Below are 18,356 nucleotides of genomic sequence, written 5' to 3' on the forward strand. Positions count from 1 at the left end.
CACTTTATCTGGGATGAAGCAAAGCTTCCTGCCTGATGTCGAGGCCTATGCTCCCAAGCTTCTCTCCTCAGCCCTCTCCTTGCGAATGGACATGCCCCCTCTCAGATTCGGAGCGAATGCTGGGGCTAGAATACCCCACAGTTTACCCAGCATTCTCCATGGAGTTCACTAGACTTGTACCACAGCTGTGCATTGCAGAGTAATAAATAATTATCAAAATTGATAGTCAAAGACAAAATAACATTCTCAAATGAATGCACCTTCACGAAGACCATTATTGTTTGGGGAACATCAAAGTGTAACAGCAACAAAGGGCAATGAAGGAAATATCCTGTTGGACAAAGTTGTTTGATCCTCTGTGGGAGATCCGCTGCCACAACACTCCAGATCTTAGAGTTTGTCCTATTAGACACTGTACCACGGTACTGTGCATCATTTTACAAATGGCACACTGACATGTCTGTTCAACAATCAAAGAATTCAACAATACACTTCATAATTGGCCTCCTGTGCTCAACAACCCTCCCAGTGATCTGTCCTCACAAATACGATGCCGTCACACATCCACTGACTGATGAAAACACACAAGACTGTCAAACTCATCCTTGCTGACCATCACTTATCACTCCTGATGACTTGAGTTGATACAGCATGGTGCTGGAAAAGGTACAGCAGGTCAGGCAGCATCCCAGGAGCAAGAAAGTCCATATTTTGGGTATGACTTCCCCCACCCCACCCCCCAAACTGTCCACGATGGAATGGCACCTCCCGCAAATAAAATCTGAATCCATGCAACATTGGTCACTTTAACTGTCCTGAGGAAGGGTCCTGCCTGAAACTTTGACTCTCTTGTGGGCCGAAGGGCCTGTTCTGTGCTGTATTGTTCTATGTTCTATGTTCTTGCTCCTCAGATGTTGCCTGACCTGCTGTGCCTTTTCCATCACCATGGTCTATCTGCAGCCCCCATTGTCTCCTCATTCTAATGACCTGCTGAACCCACCCATTACCCTGCTGTATCTGGGATCCCATTTGGAGCAAGCTACCTGAGCAAGATCCACCAACACAATCCCTTTCCATCAAGGAATGGGGATTACTAGGTGTCACTGAAAGGTGGGTTGTTACAAAACTCATCTGACCGATAGCAGGCTGTGAACTACCACAGAGAGAGGGTGGTCTTCCGAAACCCTTTCTAGACCAGCCAGGGCCGGTGCTCAGCCAAACTCCATCAATGTGGCCTCAGTGTAAACCTATTCTGCACAGTATAGGGAAACACACAATGCTGTTCATTACTGTGGAGCCTCCGAACTGACAATCTATTCACTTTAAACTCACTAAGTGAGGACACTATTGCCATCAGGATTTGCTTTGCTAAATGGAAATATAATAATTTATCAGTTGTCGGAAGAAATCAGGATAATCCAATGCAGAAGTTTATGTAAGTTAAGTTGTTGCAAGACCTACCGGGAACACCAACGACAACAAGCATGGTCTCGTACACTCTATCGATCCTTTCCCTGAGAAGATGCATTTCGTTGTGTGTGATACAACCTTTCCCTTCCTGCTGCCCGCTATGTGTTGAAATCAGAGAATTCTCTCGGAGATGAAGCTGACACAGTTCCAGAGACTTTATTTTATATTGTGTGGTATCTCCACTGGGAAACTGTGATTACACCTTCAATTTTTTTTACATAATTTTGAACAAACAAATTATGACAACAGGTTTATTTTAATGATGTGATAGCATTGAGATTTATGTCTGTATTCGAATTCCCCAAAGACTGGATTAATCTGATCCTGTTAATTCTCAGGGAATCTACTTTGGCTTCAAGCAACAGTTCTTGCAAATTTCACTCACTATCAGTCCCATCAATATCTAGCTACCTTTTGATGATGACCTTCATTCTACTCAGACATTCAATACCCCGTGTTGTAGAGCTTTCCTTCCACTGCACACTGTTATCCCACTAATTTCCTTGTTAATTCAGTTATACGACTGATTTGGGCAATTCTCTCTGTGAATGAGCACTCTAATACAGAACCTGAAGCTGGTACCGACTACACCAACAGCTGGAACCTCCACTCAGTCACATTTTCTCAAAACAAATTATAACATCCAGATCAAATTCATAGAATGATGGCATCATACAGGACCGACATGGCCCTTCGCTCCATCGAGTCTGTATCTCTCAAATCACACTCAAAGCTATACATGGCTGGAAAATGGGAAGCCTTCACAAATGAGATAACGAGAGTCCAGAGAGAATGTGTTCCTGTTCGGGTTAAAGGCAAGGCTGGTAGGTGTAGGGAATGCTGGATGTCGGGAGAAATTGAGATGTTGGTTAAGAAAGAAAAAGGAGACATATGTCAGGTTTGGACAGCAGAGACCATGGAGGCATATATTTAAGAGGGAAATCAGGAGGGCCAAAAGGGGACATGAGATAGCATTGGCAAATAAGGTCATAGAGTCATAGAGATGTACAGCATGGAAACAGACCCTTCGGTCCAACTTGTCCACGCCGACCAGATATCCCGACCCAATCTAGTCCCACCTGCCAGCACCCCCGGCCCATATCCCTCCAACCCCTTCCTATTCATATACCCATTCAAACGCCTCTTAAATGATGCAATTGTACCAGCCTCCACCACATCCTCTGGCAGCTCATTCCCATACACGTTCCACCCTCTGTGTGAAAAATTTGCCCTTAGGTCTCTTTTATATCTTTCCCCTCTCACCCTAAACCTATGCCCTCCAGTTCTCGATTCCCCGACCCCATGGAAAAGACTTTGTCTATATATCTTATCCATGCCCGTCATAATTTTGTAAACCTCTATAAGGTCATCCTTTAGCCTCCGATGCTCCAGGGAACACAGCCCCAGCCTGTTCAGCCTCTCCCAATAGCTCAAATCCTCCAACCCTGGCAACATCCTTGTAAATCTTTTTGGAACCCTTTCAAGTTTCACAACATCTTTCTGATAGGAAGGAGACCAGAATTGCACGTAATATTCCAACAGTGGCCTAACCAATGTCCTGTACAGCCGCAATATGGCCTCCCAACTCCTGTACTCAATACTCTGACCAATAAAGGAAAGCGTACCAAACACCTTCTTCACTATCCTACCTACCTGTGACTCCACTTTCAAGGAGCTATGAACCTCCATTCCAAGGTCTCTTTGTTCAGCAACACTCCCTAGAACCTTACCATTAAGTGTATAAGTCCTGCTAAGATTTGCTTTCCCAAAATACAGCATCTCGCATTTATCTGAATTTAAGAAGCATCCAAAGAGATTCTATAAATACATTAAGGAAAAAGAGTAAATGGGGGAGAATCGCTCAAAGATCAAGCAAAGCAGCCTATGTGTTCTCACAGGAGCTTGGAGAGATACTAAACAAATATTTTGCATCAGTGTTTACTGTGGAGAAGGACATGGAAGATATACAATGTGGGGAAAGAGATGGTAACAGCTTGAAAAATATTCATATTACAGCAGAGGATGTCGTAAAATGCACAAAGGTGGATAAATCCCCAGGATGTGATCAGGTGTAACCTAGGAGTTTGTGGGAAGCTAATGAAGTGATTGCTGGGCCCCTTGCTGAGGTACTTGTATCATTGATAGTCACAGGTGTGGTGCCGGAAGACTGAGGATTGGCTAATGTTTAAGAAAGGTGTTAAGGAAAAGCCAGGGACTATAGACCGATGAGCCTGATCGATCATGGGCAGGTTGTTGGAGGGAATCCAGACGAACAGGATTTGCATTTATTTGGAAAGGCAAGGACTGTTTAGGGATAGTCAACATGGCTTTGTGCATGTGAAGAGGATTGATCAGGGCAGAGCAGTGGATGTGATCTACATGATCTACTTCAGTAAGGCATTTGACAAGGTTCCTCATGGTGCACTTATTAGCAAGGCGAGGTCTCATGGAATTCAAGGAAAACTAGCCATTTGGATACAGTACTGGCTTAAGGTAGAAAACAGAGGGTGTTGGTGGAGGGTTGCTTTTCTGACTGGAGGCTTGTGACCAGCAATGTGCCACAAGGATCAGTGCTGGGTCCTTTGCTTTTCATCATTTATATAAATGATTTAGATATGAACCTGGGACATATAGTTTGTAAGTTTGCAGATGAAATCAAAATTGGAGGTTACCTCAGCGTTCACATGATCTTGTTCAGATGGGTCAATGGGCCAAGGAGTGGCAGATCGAGTTTAATTTAGATAAATGCGAGGTGCTACAATTAAGAAAGACAAATCAGAGCAGGACTTATACACTAATGGTAAGGTCTTGGGGAGTATTGCTGAACAAAGAGACCTTGGAGCGCAGGTTCATAGCTCCTTGAAAGCCGAGTTACATGTCGTGAAGAAGGCATTTGGTATGCTTTCCTTTGTTGGTCAGATTATTGAGTATCATAGTTGGAAGATCCTGTTATGGCTGTACATGACATTGGTTAGGCCACTTTTGGAGTACTGTATGCAAATCTGGTCTCCCTTCTATTGGAAGGACATTGTGAAACTTGAAAGGGTTCCAAAAATACCTACAAGGCTGTTGCCAAGGTTGAAAGATTTGAGTTACAGGGAGAGGCTAAATAGGCTGAGGTTGTTTTTCCTGAAGCATTGGAGGTTGAGGGGTGACCTTATAGAGGTTTACAAAATCCTGAGAGGCATGGGTAGGATAAATGGACAAGGAATTTTCCTGGGGTTGGTGGAGAGGTTTCAAAGAGACCTCCCATTTGAGTGGGAGCAGCGGCCGAGTAAAGGCGAACCCGGGAGACTACAGCTAAGGTAAAACAGTTTGTTTCAAAATTACTTACCTGTAGCGGGCAGCGGTGTTTTTTATTCTCTCTTCACAAAAAGAGCGGGAGCAGCAGAGGAAGTGACGGCAAGCAGAGGGGCAGCCGGGAAGGAGAACTGTGAGTATAAATACTCACCCTTTAATCACCAACGGTCATTTCAGTGTTATTGACTCAGTGTTCTTGTTTTTGGAGAAAGTGTACAGTCATGGCAGCGCAGGCGGTGAAATGTTCCTCCTGCAGGATGTTTGAGGTAGGGGTGACCACCGATACTCCTGCCGACTTCGTCTGCAGGAAATGCAGTCAGATCCTGATCCTCACCGAACGAGTTAGGGAACTGGAACTGGAGTTGGATGAACTGAGGATTATTCGAGAGGCTGAGAGGGTGATTGATAGAAGCTACAGGGACATAGTTACGCCGGAGAACAGAGGTAGCTGGGTAACAGTTAGAGGTGGGAAGGGGAAGAAGCAGGCAGTGCAGGGTTCCCCTGTGGTCGTTCCCCTAAAAAATAAATATACAGCTTTGGAAACTGTTGGGGGGGACAGCGTTGCAGGTGTAAGCTGCAGTGAATGGGTCTGTGGCTCTGAGACTCAGAAGGGAAAGGGGGAGAGGAGGAGAGCGCTAGTTATAGGGGACTCTCTAGTTAGAGGGACGGACAGGCGGTTCTGTGGACATGGGCGAGACTCACGGATGGTTTGTTGCCTCCCGGGTGCTAGGGTCCGAGACGTCTCAGACCGTGTCTTCAGAATCCTTAAGGGGGAGGGTGTGCAGCCAGAAGTCGTGGTGCACATTGGCACCAACGACATAGGTAGGAAGAGGGGTGGGGAGGTCATTCAAGAGCTCAAGGAGTTAGGCTGGAAGCTAAAAGCTAGGACAGACAGAGTCGTCATCTCTGGGTTGTTGCCGGTGCCACGTGACAGTGAGGCAAAGAATAGGGAGAGAGTGCAGTTGAACACGTGGCTGCAAGGCTGGTGTAGGAGGGAGGGCTTAAGATATTTGGACAATTGGACTGCATTCTGGGGAAGGTGGGACCTGTACAAACAGGACGGGTTGCACCTGAACCAGAAGGGCACCAATATCCTGGGGGGTAGGTTTGCTAGCACTCTTCGGGGGGGTTTAAACTAATTTGGCAGGGGGATGGGATCCGGACTTGTAGTCCAGCAAGTAGGTTAGCTGTTTGTCAGGATGCCCAAGACTGCAGGGGGGCTGTGGAGAAGGTAGCACTGACAGGGACTACTAGCGGACACAGAGATGGGCTCAAGTGCGTATACATCAACGCAAGGAGTATCAGAAATAAGGTGGGTGAACTTAAGGCGTGGATCGGTACCTGGGACTACGATGTTGTGGCCATCACGGAAACGTGGATAGATGTGGGACAGGAATGGCTGTTGGAGGTTCCTGGTTACAGGTGTTTCAGTAAGATTAGGGAGGGTGGGAAAAAAGGAGGGGGGGTGGCATTGCTAATTAGAAATGGTATAACGGCTGCAGAAAGGAAGTTTGAGGGGGATCTGCCTCTGGAGGTAGTATGGGCTGAAGTCAGAAATAGGAAAGGTGCAGTCACCTTGTTGGGTGTTTACTATAGGCCCCCCAATAGCAGCAGAGATGTGGAGAAACAGATTGGGAAACAGATTTTGGAAAGGTGCAGAAGCCACAGGGTCGTAGTCATGGGCGACTTCAACTTCCCAAATATTGATTGGAAGCTCTTTAGATCAAGTAGATTGGATGGGGCGGTGTTTGTGCAGTGTGTCCAGGAAGCTTTTCTAACGCAGTATGTAGATTGTCCAACCAGAGGGGAGGCCATTTTGGATTTGGTACTCGGTAATGAACCGGGACAAGTGGTGGGCTTGTTAGTGGGTGAACATTTTGGTGATGGTGACCACAATTCTGTGACTTTCACCTTGGTTATGGAGAGAGATAGGTGCGCACAACAAGGTAGATTTTATAATTGGGGAAAGGGAAATTACGATGCTGTAAGGCAGGATTTGAGGAGCATACGTTGGGAGCATAGGCTGTCAGGGAAGGATGTGGTGGAAATGTGGAACTTTTTCAAAGAGCAGATACGACGTGTCCATGATATGTATGTACCTATCAGGCAGGAAAGAAATGGTCGTGTGAGGGAGCCTTGGTTGACGAGAGAGGTTGAATGTCTGGTAAAGAGGAAGAAGGAGGCTTACATAAGGTTGAGGAAACAGGATTCAGACAGAGCAGTGGAGGGATACAGGATAGCCAGAAGGGACCTGAAGAAAGGGATTAGGAGAGCTAAGAGAGGGCATGAAAAATTGTTGGCGGATAGGATCAAGGATAACCCCAAGGCATTTTATGCGTATGTGAGAAACCTGAGAATGACGAGAACGAGGGTAGGTCCGATCAAGGACAGTAGTGGGAGACTGTGTATTGAGTCGGAAGAGATAGGAGAGGTCTTGAACAAGTACTTCTCTTCAGTATTTACGAACGAGAGGGACCGTATTGTAGAAGAGGAGAGTGTGAAATGGACTGGTAAGCTAGAAGAGATACCTGTTAGAAAGGAAGATGTGTTGGACATTTTGAACAACTTGAGGATAGACAAGTCCCCCGGGCCTGACGGGATATATCCTAGGATTATGTGGAAAGCAAGAGAGGAAATTGCAGTACCGTTGGCAATGATCTTCTCGTCTTCACTGGCAACGGGGGTGGTACCAGGGGACTGGAGAGTAGCGAATGTTGTGCCCCTGTTCAAAAAAGGGAATAGGGATAACCCCGGGAATTACAGGCCTGTTAGTCTTACTTCTGTGGTAGGCAAAGTAATGGAAAGGGTACTGAGGGATAGGATTTATGAGTATCTGGAAAGACACTGCTTGATTAGGGACAGCCAGCACGGATTTGTGAAGGGTAGGTCTTGCCTTACAAGTCTTATTGAATTCTTCGAGGAGGTGACCAAGCATGTGGATGAGGGAAGAGCAGTGGATGTAGTGTACATGGATTTTAGTAAGGCATTTGATAAGGTTCCCCATGGTAGGCTTATGCGGAAAGTCAGGAGGCATGGGATAGAGGGAAATTTGGCCAATTGGATAGAAAACTGGCTAACCGGTCGAAGGCAGAGAGTGGTGGTAGATGGTAAATATTCAGCCTGGAGCCCAGTTACAAGTGGAGTTCCGCAGGGATCAGTTCTGGGTCCTCTGCTGTTTGTAATTTTTATTAATGACTTAGATGAGGGAGTCGAAGGGTGGGTCAGTAAATTTGCAGATGATACGAAGATAGGTGGAGTTGTGGACAGTGAGGAGGGCTGTTGTCGGCTGCAGAGGGACTTAGATATGATGCAGAGCTGGGCTGAGGAGTGGCAGATGGAGTTCAACCCTGCCAAGTGTGAGGTTGTCCATTTTGGAAGAACAAATAAGAATGCGGAATACAGGGTTAATGGTAGGGTTCTTAGTCAGGTGGAGGAACAGAGGGATCTTGGGGTCTATGTACATAGATCTTTGAAGGTTGCCACTCAGGTGGATAGAGTTTGTAAGAAGGCCTATGGAGTATTATCGTTCATTAGCAGAGGGATTGAATTCAAGAGTCGTGAAGTGATGTTGCAGCTGTACAGGACTTTGGTTAGGCCACAGTTGGAGTACTGTGTGCAGTTCTAGTCGCCTCACTTTAGGAAAGATGTGGAAGCTTTGGAGAGGGTGCAGAGAAGATTTACCAGGATGTTGCCTGGAATGGAGAGGAAGTCGTACGAGGATAGGTTGAGAGTTCTCGGCCTTTTCTCGTTGGAACGGCGAAGGATGAGGGGTGACTTGATAGAGGTTTATAAGATGATCAGAGGAATAGATAGAGTAGACAGTCAGAAACTTTTTCCCCGGGTACAACAGAGTGTTACAAGGGGACATAAATTTAAGGTGAAGGGTGGAAGGTATAGGGGAGATGTCAGGGGTGGGTTCTTTACCCAGAGAGTGGTGGGGGCATGGAATGCGCTGCCCGTGGGAGTGGTGGAGTCGGAATCATTGGCGACCTTTAAGCGGCATTTGGATAGGTACATGGATGGGTACTTAATCTAGGTTAGAAGTTCGGCACAACATCGTGGGCCGAAGGGCCTGTTCTGTGCTGTATTGTTCTATGTTCTATGTTCTATGTTTCTAATGGGCAACGTTTTCATGCAGAGGGTAGTGTGTGTATGGAAGGAGCTGCCAGAGGAAGTGGTGGAGGCTGGTACAATTACAACATTTAAAAGGTATCTGGATGGGTATATGTACAGTAAGCATTTAGAGGGATATGGGCCAAGTGCTGGGAAATGGGACAAGATTAATTTAGGATGTCTGGATGAGATGGACCATGGGGTATATATCTGTGTTGTACATCTTTATGGTTCTCTCTCTCTCTCTTTCTCTCTCTCTCTCTCTCTCACACACACATAAATAATGTTTCTGCCTTTCTACGTAATACCTTCATTTGCATGGGAAAACAGCTCACTCCGCTCATCTGCAGTTCTTGTAAAACAACTCACTCTGCTCATCTGTAGTTCTTTTAAACTTGGTACTGAGCGAATTCACTAACCGATCTCAAATTGGGTGATGTCACAATCGTTCAGATAGGATTCAAGTTCATGTTGTTCACAGCCCTCACTCAATCTGTCTGTATTCACATTTTCTCGAGACCAAATAGAAGGAAACTAATATTACTCTCAATGAGAAATAATAAAACTTAAACTTTTATTTCATAATTGGGACAAAAATGTCAAGTTGGATTTTGAATCAGCCAGGAGGCCAGCCATCGAACTGGCTCATATTCAGATACTTCCCAACTCTTATCGTGGACCCGGGTCAAATCCTATCAATGACAGATGGCAGAACTTCAATTTAATAAACATGTGGAATTATGACTCTAATGGTGACCACAAAACCCTTGTCAATTGTTGTTAAAACCCATCTGGTTCTCTAATACCCTTTAGGGATTAGGGCTGTCCTTGTCTTGTCTGGGCTACACGTGACTCCAGACCCACAGCAATTGGTGCGATTGGTGGAGATCAGCCATCTAAGCTCCAGGCCCTCACAGCAGGAGGTCCTCAAGATTGTGTCCTGGCCCTAACTATCTTTAGTGACTGTATAACTGACCTTCCCTCAGGCAGAATGTCATGGGTCCGAGGGTTCGCTAATACTCACACAATGTTCAGCAGCATTCTTCCCTCCTCAGATACTGAAGCACTCCATGTGGCTCTGCAGCAAGATCCTGGCAACTTCAGTTCCTTGGAAACGGCGTTAGGGAAGTGGAGCCGGAGCTGGATGAACTTCGGATCATTCGGGAGGCTGAGGGAGTAATTGAGAGGAGTTACAGGGAGGTAGTCACACCTCAGGTACAGGGGAATGGTAGATGGATTACAGTCAGGAGACAGAAAGGAACAGGCAGACAGTGCAGGAACCCCCTGTGGCCATTCCCCTCAATAGCAAGCATACTGTTTTGGATACTGCTGCGGGGGATGACTTACCAGGAGTAACACATGGGGTAGAGGACTCTGGCACAGCGTATGTCCCTGGTGCTCAGAAGGGAAGGGGGAAGAGGAGCAGAACATTAGTCATTGGGGACTTCATAATTAGGGGGAATGATAGAAGGTTCTGTGGAAACGAGAGAGACTGACGGTTGATGTATTGCCTCCCAGGTGCCAGGGTTCATGATGTTTCTGATCGTGTTTTCGGTATTCTTAAGTGGGAGGAGGAGCGGCCCCAAGTCGTGCTCCACATAGGCACCAACAACATATGTAGGAAACGGGATGGGGATTTAAGGCAGAAATTCAGGGAGCTAGGGTGGAAGCGTAGTGCTAGACCAAACAGAATTGATGTCTCTGGTTTGTTACCCATGTCACATGCTCGTGAGGTGAGGAATAAGGTGACATTGTATTTGAACATGTGGCTACAGGGATGTTACAGGAGGGAGGGTTTCAGATACCCGGATAATTGGGGCTCATTCTGGGGTAAGTGGGACATCTACAAACAGCATGGTCTACACCTGAACCAGAGGGGTTCCAATATCCTTGGGGTGCAATTTACTTATGTGCTTCATGAATGTTTAAGCTAATTCTGCAAAAGATGGGAACCTGAATTGTAGCTCCAGTGTGCAGGAGGTGGAGAGTAGTGAGCTCATAAATAAAGTTTCAAGATCGCAGGAGTGTAACGGAAAACAGGAAGGTGGTTTGAAGTGTATCTACTTCAATGCCAGGAACATCTGGAATAAGGTAGGTGAAATTTCAGCATGGGTTGGTACCTGGGACTTTGACGTTGTGGCCATTTTGGAGACATGGATCGTTTGTTTCAGGTTCCGTGTTTTAGATGTTTCAGTAGGAACAGAGACGATGATAAAAGAGGGGGAGGTGAGGCATTGTCAGACAAGGATAGTATTACGGTGGCAGAAAGGACGTTTGATGATGCTCATCTACTGAGGTAGAATGGGCTGAGGTTAGAAACAGGAAAGGAGAGGTCAACCTGTCTGGAGATTTGTATAGGCTTCTGAAAAGTCCTAGGGAAGTAGAGTAAAGCATTGTAAAGATGATTGTGAATAGGAGAGAAAGTAACAGGGTAGTTGCTATGGGGACCTTTAACTTTCCAAATATTGACTGAAAATGTTTACTTTAGATGGGTCAGTTTTTGTCCAACGTGTGCAGGACTGTTTCCTGACACAGTATGCAGATAGGCAGACAAGGGGCGAGGCCACATTGGATTTGGTACCGGCTAATGAGCCAGGCTTGATGTTAGATTTGGAGGTAGGTGAGCACTTTGGTGACAGTGACCACAGTTCGATTACATTTACTTCAGTGATGGAAATGGACAGGCATATTCTGCAGGGCAAGAGATATAGTTGGGGTGAAAGCAATTATCGAGGGGAAAGTGAGGACTGCAGATGCTGGAGATCAGAGCTGAAAATGTGTTGCTGGAAAAGCGCAGCAGGTCAGGCAGCATCCAAGGAGCAGGAGAATCGATGTTTCGGGCATGAGCCCTTCTTCAGGGCTTCTGTTTCCTGAAGAAGGGCTCATGCCCGAAACGTCGATTGTCCTGCTCCTTGGATGCTGCCTGACCTGCTGCGCTTTTCCAGCAAAACATTTTCAGCTGTGAAGGCAATTATGATGTGATTAGGATTTAAGATGCATAGGATGAGAAGGAAACTGCAGGGCACAATTGAAATGTGGAGCTTGTTCAAGGAAGAGCTACTGTATGTCCTTGATAAGTATGTACCTGTCAGGCAACGGGGAAGTGTTTGAGAGAAGGAACCGTGATTTACTAAAGAAGTTGAATCTCTTGTCAAGGGAAGAGGGAGGCTTAAGATGAGACGATAAGGTTCAATTAGGGCGTTTGAGACTTATAAGTCAGCCAGTAAGGATCTAAAGAGAGAGCCAGGAGGGAACATGAGAAGTTTTGGCAGGTCGGAACAAGGAAAACACTAAAGCATTCGAGACTCATGTCAGGTATAAAAGAATGACTCGAAAAAGATTAGAACCAGTCAAGTACAGTAATGGGAAGCTGTGCGTGCAGTTCGACGAGATAGGAGAGGTACAGAATGAATATTTTTCATCAGTATTCACACTGGAAAAAGGCAATGTTGTTGAGGAGAATACTGAGGTACAGACTATTAGACAAGACGGGATTGAAGTTCATAAGGAGAAACTGTTAGCAATTCTGGAAAGTGTGAAAATAGATATGTCCCCTGTGCCAGATGGGATTTATCCTAGGACTCTCTGGGAAGCCAGGGAGGAGATTGCAGTGCCTTTGGCTTTGATGTTTATTTTGTCATTGTCTATAAGAATAGTGCCAGAAGACTGGAGGATAGTAGATGTTGTTCCCTTGTTCAAGAAGGGGAATAGAGACAACCCTGTAATTATAGGCCAGTGAGCCTTACTTCGATTGTGTGTAAAGTGTTCGCAAAGGCTAGAAGAGTTAGGATTTATGATCATCTAGAAAGGACTAAGTTGATTAGGGATAGTCAAAATGCTTTTGTGAAGGGTAGATCGTGCCTCGCTAACCTAATTAAGGCATGGGGTTTAGTGGTTTGGATCAGAAATTCGCTAGCTGTAAGAAGCTGTAAGATGTCAGAGATAGTTTCCTTATTCAGAGAGTAGCAAAGGCATGGAACGCCCGGCCTGCAACAGTCGTAGACTTTCCAACTTTAAAAACATTTAAATGGTCATTGGATAAACATATGGATGAGAATGGAGTCGTGTAGGTTAGGTAGGCCTCTGACTGGTTTCACAGGTTGGCACAATATTGAGGGTCGAATGGCCTGTACTGCGCTGTAATGTTCAATGTTCTATGTTCCAGGCCTGGGCTGACAAATGGCAATTAACATCCGTGCCACACAAATGCGAAACAATTACTACCTCCAATAATAGATCACATAAATAACGCCTTTAGACATTCAAGGCTTTGCTGTTGCTGAATCCCCCACAATCAACAAGCTGGGAGTTCCCATTGAGCTGAAAATGAAATGGATTTACAATGTAAGTACTGTGGCTCCAAAAGCAGCTCAGGGGCAGGAACACTGCAGTGAGGGATGTACCTCATGGCTCCAAAAGCCTCTCCACCATCTCCAAGGCACAGGTCAGGAATGTGATGGAATACTCCCCACTTGCCTGGATGGAAATATCTCTGAGATCTCCCAAGAATTTGGATCCCAGCATGACCAAGCAGCCATATAAAAGCACAATGTTGCAGACATTCAAAATCCGAAATGAAGTCAGAAAGTGCTGGAGAAATTCAGCAAACCTGGCAGCACCTGTGGAGAGAAACAAAAAGTAAGGTTCATTCTAAACTTTCTCTATTGAATATAAGTTTGTTATTAAATTTATAGCAACTTGAACTAAGCTTTCTACTTTAGTACTGAGTGGGTGTTCAGATAAGTCGGGTATGGATGCTAGGGCAGTTGCTTGCTCCTCCTGCAGAATGTGGCAGGTGGGAGACAGGGCACACGTCTCCGCTGGCTACATCTGCGGGAAGTGCACCCAACTCCAGCTCCTTGAAAACCGTGTTAGGGAATTGGAGCTGGAGCTGGATGAACTACGGATCATTCGGGAGGCTGAGGGGGTAATTGAGAGGAGATACCAGGAGTTGGTCACTCCTAAGGCTCAGGACAAGGATAGATAGGATACAGTTAGGGGGAGGAAAGGGCCCAGACAGACAGTGCAGAGATCCCCTGTGGAAAATCCCCTCAACAATCAGTATACCGTTTTGGATACTGCTGGGGGGATGACCTACCAGAGGAAAGCCATAGCAGTCAGTTCTCTGGTACTGAGCCTGACACTGTGGCAAAGAAGGGAAGGGGGCAGAATAGAAAAGTACTCGTGGTAGGGGACTCGATAGTTAGGGGAATCGACAGGAGATTTTGTGGTCAGGATCGGGATTCCCGGAAGGTATGTTGCCTGCCTGGTGCCAGGGTCCGGGACGTCTCCGATCGGGTGTGTAAGGTTCTAAAAGGGGAGGGCGAACAGTCAGAAATCGTGTTACATATTGGCACTAATGATATAGCCAGGAAAAGGATCGAGGATATAAAAAGTGATTTCAGGAAGTTAGGATGGAAGCTGCAAAGCAGGACGAACAGAGTAGTGTTCTCTAGTTTACTACCGGTGCCACGAGATAGCGAGGCAAGGAACAGGGAGCGGACATAGCTTAACACGTGGCTGCGCAGCTGGTGTAGGAGGGAGGGCTTCAGAAATGTAGATAATTGGGATGCCTTCTGGGGAAGGTGGGACCTGTACAAGAAGGACGGGTTGCATCTGAACTGGAAGGGGACCAATGTCCTGGGTGGAAGGTTTGCTCGAGTCGTTCGAGAGGGTGTAAACTAGTATTGGCAGGGGGTGGGAACCTAAGCTGTATACCAGAGGTGAGAGTTGATGCAGATGAGGCAATAGCAAGAGGTAGACCAGCTAGTGGGAAGGACTTTCCTGGGAAGGAACTAAGGGATCAGTTAAAGTGTGCTTGCTTTAACGCAAGGAGTATCAGGAATAAAAGTGAGGAACTTAGAACGTGGATCAGTACCGGGTGCTATGATGTTGTGGCCATAACAGAGACATGGGTTTCTCAGGGGCAGGAATGGTTGTTGGATGTTCCAGGGTTTATAGCATTTAAAAGGAATAGGGAGGGGGGAGAAGAGGAGGGAGTGAAGCACTGCTAATCAGAAAGGGTATCACAGCTACAGAAGCTTCCATTGTCGAGGAAGATCTGCCTACTGAGTCAGTATGGGTGGAAATTAGGAACAGCAAGGGAGCAGTCACCTCATTAGGGGTTTACTACAGGTCCCCCAATAGCAGCAGGGAAATGGAAGAAAGCATAGGTCGGCAGATTTTGGAAAAGTGTGGACGTAGTAGGGTTGTTGTAATGGGTGACTTTAACTTTCCCAATATTGATTGGAACCTCCTTCGTGCAGAAGGTTTGAATGGAGCTGTTTTTGTAAGGTGTGTTGAGGAGGGTTTCCTAACTCAGTACGTTGACAGGCCAACCAGGGGAGAGGCCATTCTAGACTTGGTGCTCGGAAACGAGACGGGGCAGGTATCAGATCTTGTGATGGGAGAGCTTGTTGGAGATAGTGACCACAACTACCTCACATTCGACAGAGCTATGGAGAAGAAGAGGATTAGGCAAAATGGAAGGATATTTAATTGGGAAAGAGGAAACTATGATGCGATTAGACATGAGTTAGGAAGCATGGACTGGGAGCAATTGTTCCATGGTAAAGGCACTATAGACATGTGGAGACTGTTTAAGGAACTGTTGTTGCAAGTGATGAATAAATATGTCCCTCTGAGACAAGCAAGAAGGGGTAAGATAAAGGAACCTTGGATGACGAGATCGGTGGAGCTTCTCATCAAAAGGAAAAAGGTAGCTTACATAAGGTAAGGAAGCTAGGGTCAAGCTCAGCTCTAGAGGATTACAGGCAGGCGAGGAAGGAGCTCAAAAATGGTCTGAGGAGAGCCAGGAGGGGGCACGAGAAAGGCTTAGCAGAATGGATTAGGGAGAACACAACCGCATTTTACACTTATGTGAGGAATAAGAGAATGGTCAAAGAAAGAGTAGGGCCGATCAGGGATAGCATAGGGAATTTGTGTGTGGAGTCTGAGGAGGTAGGGGAAGCCCTAAATGAGTTTTTTCCTCCTGTCTTTACGAAAGAAACAAAATTTGTATTGAATGAAACCTTTGAAGAGCAGGTGTGCATGCTGGCATGGATAGAGACAGAGGAAGCTGATGTGCTGAAAATTTTGTCAAACATTAACATTGACAAGTCGCCAGGCCCAGACCAGATTTGTCCTCGGTTGCTTTGGGAAACGAGAAATGCAATTACTTCGCCACTTGCAAAGATCTTTGCATCCTCGCTCTCCACTGGAGTCATACCTGAGGACTGGAGAGAGGCAAATGTAATTCCTCTCTTCAAGAAAGGAAATAGGGAAATCCCTGGCAATTGCAGACCAGTAAGTCTCACGTCTGTCGTCTGTAAGATGTTAGAAAGATTCCGAGGGATAGGATTTATGACCATCTGGAACAGCATGGCTTGATTAAATGCAGTCAACACGGCTTTGTGAGGGACAGGTCATGCCTCACAAACCTCACAGGGGGATTTAAGAGTCGTGAGATCTTGTTGCAGCTCTATAAAACTTTGGTTAGACCGTACTTGGAATACTGCGTCCAGTTCTGGTCGCAATATTATAAGAAAAATGTGGATGCTTTGGAACGGGTTCAGAGGAGGTTTACCAGGATGCTGCCTGGACTGGAGGACTTGTCTTATGAAGAGAGGTTGACTGAGCTCGGACTTTTTTCAGTGGAGAAAAGGAGGAGGAGAGGCGACCTAATTGAAGTATACAAGATAATGAGAGGCATAGATAGAGTCGATAGTCAGCGACTATTTCCCAGGGCAGAAATGACTAACACGAGGTGTCATAGTTTTAAACTCTTTGGAGGAAAGTATAGAGGGGATGTCAGAGGCGGGTTCTTTACACAGAGAGTTGTGAGAGCATGGAATGTGTTGCCAGCAGCAGTTGTGGAAGCAAGGTCATTGGGGACATTTAAGAGACTACTAGACGTGCATATGGTCACAGAAATTTGAGGGTGCATACATGAGGATCAGTGGTCGGCACAACATCGTGGGCTGAAGGGCCTGTTCTGTGCTGTACTGTTCTATGTTCTATGTTCTGTGTTCTATGTTCTGTGTTAACCTTTTGAATTCAATATAACTCTTCTTCAGAACAGTGCTGACAAGGAGTTATGTCAGACTAGAAACATTCATTCTCTTTCTCTCTTCACAATTACACCAGGCCTGCTGAGTTTCTCCAACATTTTCTCTTTTATGATGAAGTAACGGGTTTGATTGGCACCACATCTACAAACATTCAGTCCATCCACCACAAATGCTCCGTGGACAGCTCCTTCAACATCCATGAACACCACCTTCCTAAAGGCAAAGGCAGTAGATGCATGAGAACACCATGACCTGCATGTTCCTTTTCAAGCCACTCACCATCCTGACTTGGATATATATTCCTTTAGTAAATTCCCATTCGATCATAGGGCTGATCTCTCAGAAACATGACTGATTGTGTGTTTCACCTGGATCACCATGCCTCAGGGGTGCGGGGGGTTAAGAAGGTGGGACTTTTATTGTGATCTCAACCAGTGTGGTTTGGAGGTGCCAGTGTTGGTCTGGGGTGGCCAAGGTTAAAAATCATACAACACCAGGTTAGATTCCAAAAGGTTTATTTGGAAACACCAGCCTTTGGAGCACTGATGAAGACGTAGCACCTCAAAAGTTAGTGCTTCCAAATAAACCTGTTGCACTATAACCTGGCGTTGCATGATTTTTAACTTCAACCAGTGTGGGAATTGAACTTGTGCTGTTAACGTCGAACATTGAACAAGAAAGCACAGGACTGGCCCTTCAGTCCTCGATATTGTGCTGACCTTTTATCCTCCTCGAAGATCAAAGGAACATCCATACCCTTCATTGTTCCACCTTCATTGTTCCAACCAGCTTACACTCACAAAACCTAAAATCCCAGTGCCCATCATTAGTTGTGATTGGGTAACATTTTAAATGAATTCTAATCCATTCCTGGGCATCGCTGGTTGGGCCGGCAATTATTGCCCATCCCTAGTGGTTGTTGAGAATGTGTTGTGGGTTTGGAAAGTGCTCTAAGGAGCTTCTGTGTACATTTATAAAACTACTGAAGATTGTTGGGCCGAGGACATTCTCCTGAGGAACTCCAACAGAAATGTTCTGTCGTTGTGATGACTAACCGTCAACAATCACAACCTTCTTCCTTTGTGCCAGGTACAACTCCAACCAGCAGAGAGTTTTCCTCGATTTCCATTGGCTCCAGATTTGCTCAGGCTCCTTGATGTCACACTCAGTCAAATGCAGCTTTAACATTAAACCAGTCATACTCACACCACTCTCTGGTATCATCTCTTTTTCTCCAAGACAATGGGCACACACCACTCCCTCAGTGGAGAGGGGCAACTGGTGCTGAGTGTAACCTCGGGGTCACCATAGCTCAGGTCAGGGTTAGAAGAAGAGTCCTTCATGGTAGCATCATCTAATGTGGGAACAAGGCCAATGTAGTTGCATGCCTCTATATTGCAAACC

The sequence above is a fragment of the Chiloscyllium plagiosum genome, unplaced genomic scaffold, assembly GCF_037043375.1.
Source record: "Chiloscyllium plagiosum isolate Xiang-an unplaced genomic scaffold, Cpla_swu_hap1 HiC_scaffold_46, whole genome shotgun sequence".
Taxonomy (NCBI): domain Eukaryota; kingdom Metazoa; phylum Chordata; class Chondrichthyes; order Orectolobiformes; family Hemiscylliidae; genus Chiloscyllium; species Chiloscyllium plagiosum.